Source organism: Prosopis cineraria, unplaced genomic scaffold (genome assembly GCF_029017545.1).
Source record: "Prosopis cineraria cultivar Desert tree isolate PC_DT_omini unplaced genomic scaffold, ASM2901754v1 PC334, whole genome shotgun sequence".
Classification (NCBI taxonomy): Eukaryota; Viridiplantae; Streptophyta; class Magnoliopsida; order Fabales; family Fabaceae; genus Prosopis; species Prosopis cineraria.
The window spans coordinates 1-6,786 of NW_026555661.1; the positions used below are offsets into that span (position 1 = coordinate 1).

The 6,786-nt window shown below is 38.1% G+C and overlaps 1 non-coding gene and 1 pseudogene across 1 annotated transcript; both read right to left on the bottom strand.

The window, feature by feature from the left end:
• Window positions 1-912: 912 nt before the first annotated feature.
• Window positions 913-6,491, bottom strand: LOC129296457 (uncharacterized; annotated as a pseudogene).
• On the bottom strand, window positions 5,304-5,405 carry LOC129296460 (U6 spliceosomal RNA). Its single transcript, XR_008589800.1, has one exon. It is a non-coding gene; the product is annotated as a U6 spliceosomal RNA (small nuclear RNA).
• Window positions 6,492-6,786: the final 295 nt, after the last annotated feature.

Here is a 6,786-nt window from a genome sequence, read left to right on the forward strand (position 1 = left end):
ATAAAGGTTAGTCTTGAGAGAAGGAGGCAGAAAACTGTTGGTGGAGGTGTGGTGTCAAAAGTGCCGAAGCTGAGATGGTAACGTTTTATTCAGCTTTAGTCAACACATCTGGAAAGGAATTGGAGGCTTGAGAGTTGACATCCAACTATTACTCCCATAAGATATTTTTTAAAGATTAAATATTAAAAAATATATCTTTCAATGTGTAATTTATTATTATTTTTTCAAATATCTCTATTGATTAAATTATTTTTTGTTTATTTTAGAGTGAAAACACTTTATTAAATACAAATAAATATGAAAAGATATAATTAATTTAAAGAGAAACAAATAATTTATTAAAAGATAAAATTTAATTAAAAATATTTTATATTTTTTAAGGAAGGAAATACCTTTTAGATGCAAAGGTGCAAACAGTTTGATAATTAAATTTAAATGCTTAGCGGCTGCGACGGATGACATTGAGTCTACATTGTCATTTTTGTAGGGCAGAATTTGTCGTCTTCATCATTGCATATGTTCACAAGCCCGCTCTCTTCATGTACTGTTTTACAAACAAATCTCAGTGCATATCTAACGCACTAAGTCTTTCATTATTGATTAAAAAACTACGGCCGACAAATAGTTGCCGGTGAGACAACAATCCCAGACGAGAGTACGTCTATAAGAAAATTACAAAGATAAATTCTTAGAAGAGAAACCCAGGAATGTTTGCACGCAGCCTCTGGATTCTACAACCTGCTTGTTTATTTCCAGAACTTCAACTCAAGTTTAAAATTTTTCTGCATCATGCAGTGGGGTAAACTAAACCACGCCCTATGGATTGTGTCAGGTCCGAACAAATTATATTTTCACTCAAACCAAGGGATCCAGACTCAAAAATTGGCATGTGGAATGGCAAAAACCATAAGGTTTTCAACAAATCCGTCATTTGATTCCATTGCAACTGCCTACATTACGCTGTACAGTGTTACTTACCAGCAGCACACCAAATCCTTATGCTACGGTCTAGAATAACCAAAACTACATAATTAACATGCATATGAAGATCATGATAAGATAGAGTTGCAGACCCCGAAGGTGGTTCCAAGCACTCCCCAGTGAATGGCATCGCGCTATCTTCTGTTCAAGCAAATTGTAACTTCACCAATGGAAATGATGCTCAAGCAAGGCTTAGCACTGCCACAGCTAGCAATGATGCACTTCTGAAGTAGATGTCTCTTATGTTCTTATCCAGCTTCCGAATAATCTCCTCATCTTTTGAATTCGATGATTCTTTCAAACCCAATTTTCCTGTGTTTTTGCTGAGGCCGGCAATTGTGTCTCTTAGCTTATTGACAGCCCATGAAAGCCACACAAGTCCAAATCCAAACCAGTGGTGAAAAGCTTAGATGCACAGAAGGGTACCCCTCCACAAGTTACCTTCCATACGACAGATAGGAGTACTGCTAGGCCAGTCCCAGCAATGCCCGCACTAAATTGAGCAAGGAGCTCAGGAAGTTCAGGGCCAGATTTCTTCAGCGAATGAATTGCTGTTTTCTGGCGGTGCTTTGTGTCCATTATTAAAGACAGAAGACTCTCACATGCATGCAAATAATTTCTTTTGTAGAGATCCCTTTCCCTCCCTACTTTCTTCTTCTTCTTAGGTGATGGCCTCACCTTAAGTTTCTCAGGACTGGTATGAAAGTGGCAACGCATTATATTATATATACAAAATGTTTCTTGAACAAGAAATTACTATGGACATGATATACTCGGTAAATGAGACTTGCTCTTATCAGGAGAAGATACATTCAACACAAATGAAAGTAATAGCGCAGCTGATTATGTGATTGACCGTGACACCTCAACATCATCATATTGAAAGACCATTCATTTTCCATACCTATGCAAACATCTTGGCATTGAAAAGAAATTATATCACCAACTTAGATTTTTCAACTTCTAAACACAGCATTTGTCTTTTGGAAGACGGGGGCTTGGACTTTGGGGGCTTGGATTACAGTAAAAGGACATATGGAAATTTAGCAACTGATTTTCTTTTTCTTTCCGTTACAATTTTGGTTAACCAGAACAAGATATCAGTTAGCCTTTCTCTTCTTTTTGAAAATCATCTACGACTATTCCCTTGTTGCATTCAAATGTCGTCTAATAGCATGTTTGCTTTTCTGTTTCGGTGCCCCAAAATGTATAATTTCCCAAAAGCAACAATTTATTGCCTTTGGGAAAACGCAAGTTTTGGAGGTACAAAATGTTGAAACAAATATAGCCTAAATCCTTTTGCAATAAGTACATTTGTTTGGCTTTCTGAATTAACTTTTAATCATACCTGACTAATGCCAACGGACTTTAATGCAAACATAATTGAAGAATAAGATAAATCATGACGCTGTTAATCAGAATATCATATCCCAAACTTGGGAAATAGGATAGCTATTTAAGGAGTTTATCTTGCATACCTCTTCAAAGGAGCAGCCAATGTAGATTGAGTCTTCAACAGGGAGGAATGAGTTCTGACCTCTGCTTCATTGATAACCAGCCTGTCAATATAGAAATCCCAGTTGAAGTTAGTTTTTTGTTTCAAAACCAACAACAGAGCGCTATCTGGGAATTTAAACATGTAAATGATATGTTAGTAATTTACTCAATGCTAAAACGAAAAGTTACAGGAAAAATCAAATTAAAGAAATGTGTAAATGTGTAGACTCGAGCAATTGTTTAAACCAATTTGCATTAGAAAATGTCTACATTAATCATTTGGTCATGTAGTTTATTCAGTTTCAATTTGGCCCCTACATTGCTATTTCCAAATTTGTTGCTATATATTCCAAACCTTAAGAGATAGGGTATCTAACGTTTCATTGCGAGACAACTTTACTTGATCCTTGCTGAAGCTGTTGATAGAAAGTTGACATGGGACAAAAGGTAAGTATCACTTGCCAAGTTCGAGACACACACCATGTAAGAATCAAAGACTAAAGATCTGCTACATGGAAAAACATGGGGCTGATGAAGTTACAGAGAAATGCATTTCAGCTTCCTAAGCCGTTCCTGTGAGAGGACACATTGGTGGAGATGTTGCTAGGCAATGTTGGATGCTCTTGGATTATTCTTCCACCAAAATAGCATTGTTTGTTCTCCTACTCGTGTATGCTAATGTAACTAGACATCTAGCTCAGAAGGGTTAATACCAGTTTGACAGGGGTCCCTTAGTGAAAACTCTAGCAGTTGATTAAGATCTTGACAAAATCTCCCTATCTCCGAGGCAGCCATTCTGCCTGCATACATGATGTGAAAAATGTAAATTAGTAGTGAGAAAAGCCCATGATGCATTCCTTTAGGGATTGCTAGCTCTACATACAAGTGGGCAGATGGAGGTTGGAGAAATTGATCAGATGACCAATGATATTCCTAAAGCAGAACGGTCTGTGGTATGGAGAGCATGGAAATTACTAATGGATCTCTTGAGGTGATGGGGAAAAGAAATTCTAACCCTTATATGAGGCAAAGGTTGCTCAGAAAGACAATGCAAAACTATCATAATGATCTCAAGCTATTGGTAGTTGCTGATCATGGCACCATTCTGGAATCTGGCCGCGTTCTGTTTAAATAAGTTTCAGGAGTCGAGATGGATTACTAGCATATTTTGGATCAGTGACTGTCAGCAGCTTCAATCTTATCACAAAGGTACACTGCCAAAATTCTAGCAAAAGATTCTGATTTGACTGAAACGGTGATCTTGAAATTTCACAGGTTTGGGCATCTTGTAAATGTGTATGGTCCTTGTTTGTTGGTGGCTCTAGGCTGCACAGAGCATGCTTAGGTTAATTCTTACCGTATTTAGTTAATCAGTGATAGTGATAGTATGTGGATGCCTAATTGTAGTAACATAGGCTGCTCTATTAAGTATTTAAGTAGATTGGTCCTCTCACCTCAATAGCTCCAAAATTTGGAATCAAGGATGGCTGTTTGCTTAGGATTCTCACTAGTAAAGAAGTCAAGTGAAGTGTATAATAAAATGCAGCAGTCAGTAAATCAGCTCTCCAAGGACAATCAATTGATAGAGACCAAAATAATAGAGGATGCCTAATTGCACATTGAATAGCATTAGTTCATCTATTGCATGCTCAGGTGAATTAGTTCTTTCGCTTAAATGGCTAACTTCTAGTAGAAGGTTATCCTACTTGGGTACCCATGAACCTACAGATTGGCAAATGATGTCCACTTCATCTGCCATGTCTACTTTCTATCAACTACCTTAGCAAGGACCAAACAAAGTGATCAACAAATCAAAGTTTGTGGACCAACTCCTGAGGTTCAGAAAATGTAGTGGTGGATTTTGGGCCAAAAAATATAAGGACCAAATTGGAATCTAAGAAAATCTATAAGAACCAAATAATTAATTGTCCTATAAGTTTAATCACATAAAAAATCCTAACATGAAAAAATAACTGGTTCAGGGATGAATAATGACAAATCTAATTAAGATTATGCCAATCCAAAGATCTACGAAGTTAAAAAAGAAAAGTAAACCATCATTATGCACAAAGAATGATGAAGTTACTAAGAAAAAGAAATGCTCAGTAAGTCAAATAGTTCTTTGGAAGCCTGAACAGACAGGAATTCATGCCATATTGATCAAAGGTTCAACAGGTTTGTGTATTCATACCTACTGAGATGTGGAACAAGCAGAGAATGCTTTTCTCCCCTGCATGAGCTTTTTGACAGGCATGATTCAGCAACTACAGAAAGAAAATCCTTCATCTCACTCCCAGTACCCAAGAATGAGACAAGACCATCAGGATGAATTAAAATGTTTGACAAAAAGGCAGAGTCTCCAATAAAATCTAACAAAAACCTCCGGATATCGATTTGGCTATTTGGGTAGATAAGAGAAGTTGAAAATGATTGTTGAGGCACATGAGTTCCCAGCAGTTGAAAATCCATTGAATCAGACATCAAAGATATACACTCATCTCTTATCTCTGCTTCAGAAGCACCAGACTTAAGGAACTGCACTATTTTGTCATGCTTAGTGCATTTTTCAACGATTCCAAAGCCAAAAAGTACTGCGTCTGGGCAGGTTGCTGCAAGCAAAGATAAGTGAGATTGTACAGAACAAGACACATAACATGCAAAAGCAAAATGAATTAAACAGTACAAGTCATACTGAAGATTCTATTCAACGACAAGAAGCAAGCATGGTAAAATTGATAGACCAGATTGTCATCTCTTATTCTGTGGTTTTCTGCATCATGATAGCAGTAAACCAAAGACATCTATTAGAACAAATCAACATATGCTGATTACTCTCGTATTTCTCAATTTGTGCGTGTCATCCTTAAGCAGGGCCACGCCAATCTTCTCCGCATCATTCCAATTTTATCAGATGTCCCCGAAGGGACATTACTCTCGTATTTTAGCAATTGAATGGAACATTTTGACACATCATGATTGATTTAACTTGTGATGGAATGATGAAAAGGCCATAAAAAAGAGAAACACAGACAGCATCCAGCGCAAGAGTGGGGAGAAGTTACAGAATCTTGGTGATTTTAGAAGTCATCAAGCGAAAGGAAACAGAGAAGAGCGCTCAAATTTAAAAAGCGCGTGTAGGTATATTCCACATACTTTCCGAGTGCTCGGCCAAGATATGGATGCAATCAAATAATCTTCTGTAAATATATGCCATGTAACGGTAGGATCAAATACACAACTTAATCATCTGCACACCTTGGACATCGTTAAGCATGGGCTTTTGAGCTGCTAAGTCAGTATTAACAAACTGATTGGAATTGAAACATTCACTTTGGGATTTCCGTGATTCCTCACATGGATTTGGCTTTAGTGCAGGAGAAGGACATCTGATAATTTCTGGTTTTGCCTTGGGTGAGGGCAGTAATGGCTGAAAACCCTGTTTTAAGCAACATCAAACCAAATAAAATTAATCAGAACATGACGCATACGCGAATGTCCAAACTACTCAGTTAGATGGCCTTACCGCCTACAAGAAGTAGAAAAATCAACTGAACTAAGTTGATTCAGATGAAAAAATTATTATACTCTGTCTGACTCTAAAATTCATCGACAACAGGCCAACGAAAAGTCAATTTATCAAAGATTCGACGCCATAAACCAGATTTTACCTTCAAAGTGCAGCCCAAGCCTAGCTCATGCTGTAAGACAAGCCCTGGAGGGTAACCATGAGAGGCCATTAAGCAAAGTTTGAGCACCATGGCTCAGAGCTACCCGTATTGGAGAAGGAGTTACTGAAACCAAAATTCCCCTCCCTTCGTGTTTCCGTCACGCCACCATGGACTTATCCTTCCCTGGACCTCAAATCCTCGACATTTTGATTTTCCGCAAATGGGATTTTGGGTGGCAATGAAAATCTGAAAAATCGGATTTTCTGCCATCCATTTGTTTAATCCAGAAAGTTCTGAGAATAAATAAAATTTATGAAAACGGACTTGAAAATCCAGGATGGAGCCCCGGAAAGGACGAACATCCCTGCTTGCTTGGCGCAGTCAAAAGTCAGCCTTCACTCTTGGACTTTTCTGGGTATCGGGTTCTAATAGGGTGTGCCATGCCCCGCTTTTCTGTTTGAGGCTCTCAAGCTCATCTCCAACCGTGTAAACCGAAAATCCTATTAGTTGTGGACCCTCCGTTGGTATTGTGATAGTCAGGAGACAGAAGAGTTTAACCCTGCGCCCCACAGGAACCATCCACTTCCACAAAAATCTGTCCGCGGGGCCCACAAAACCTGTGGATTAAAAAATTCTCAAT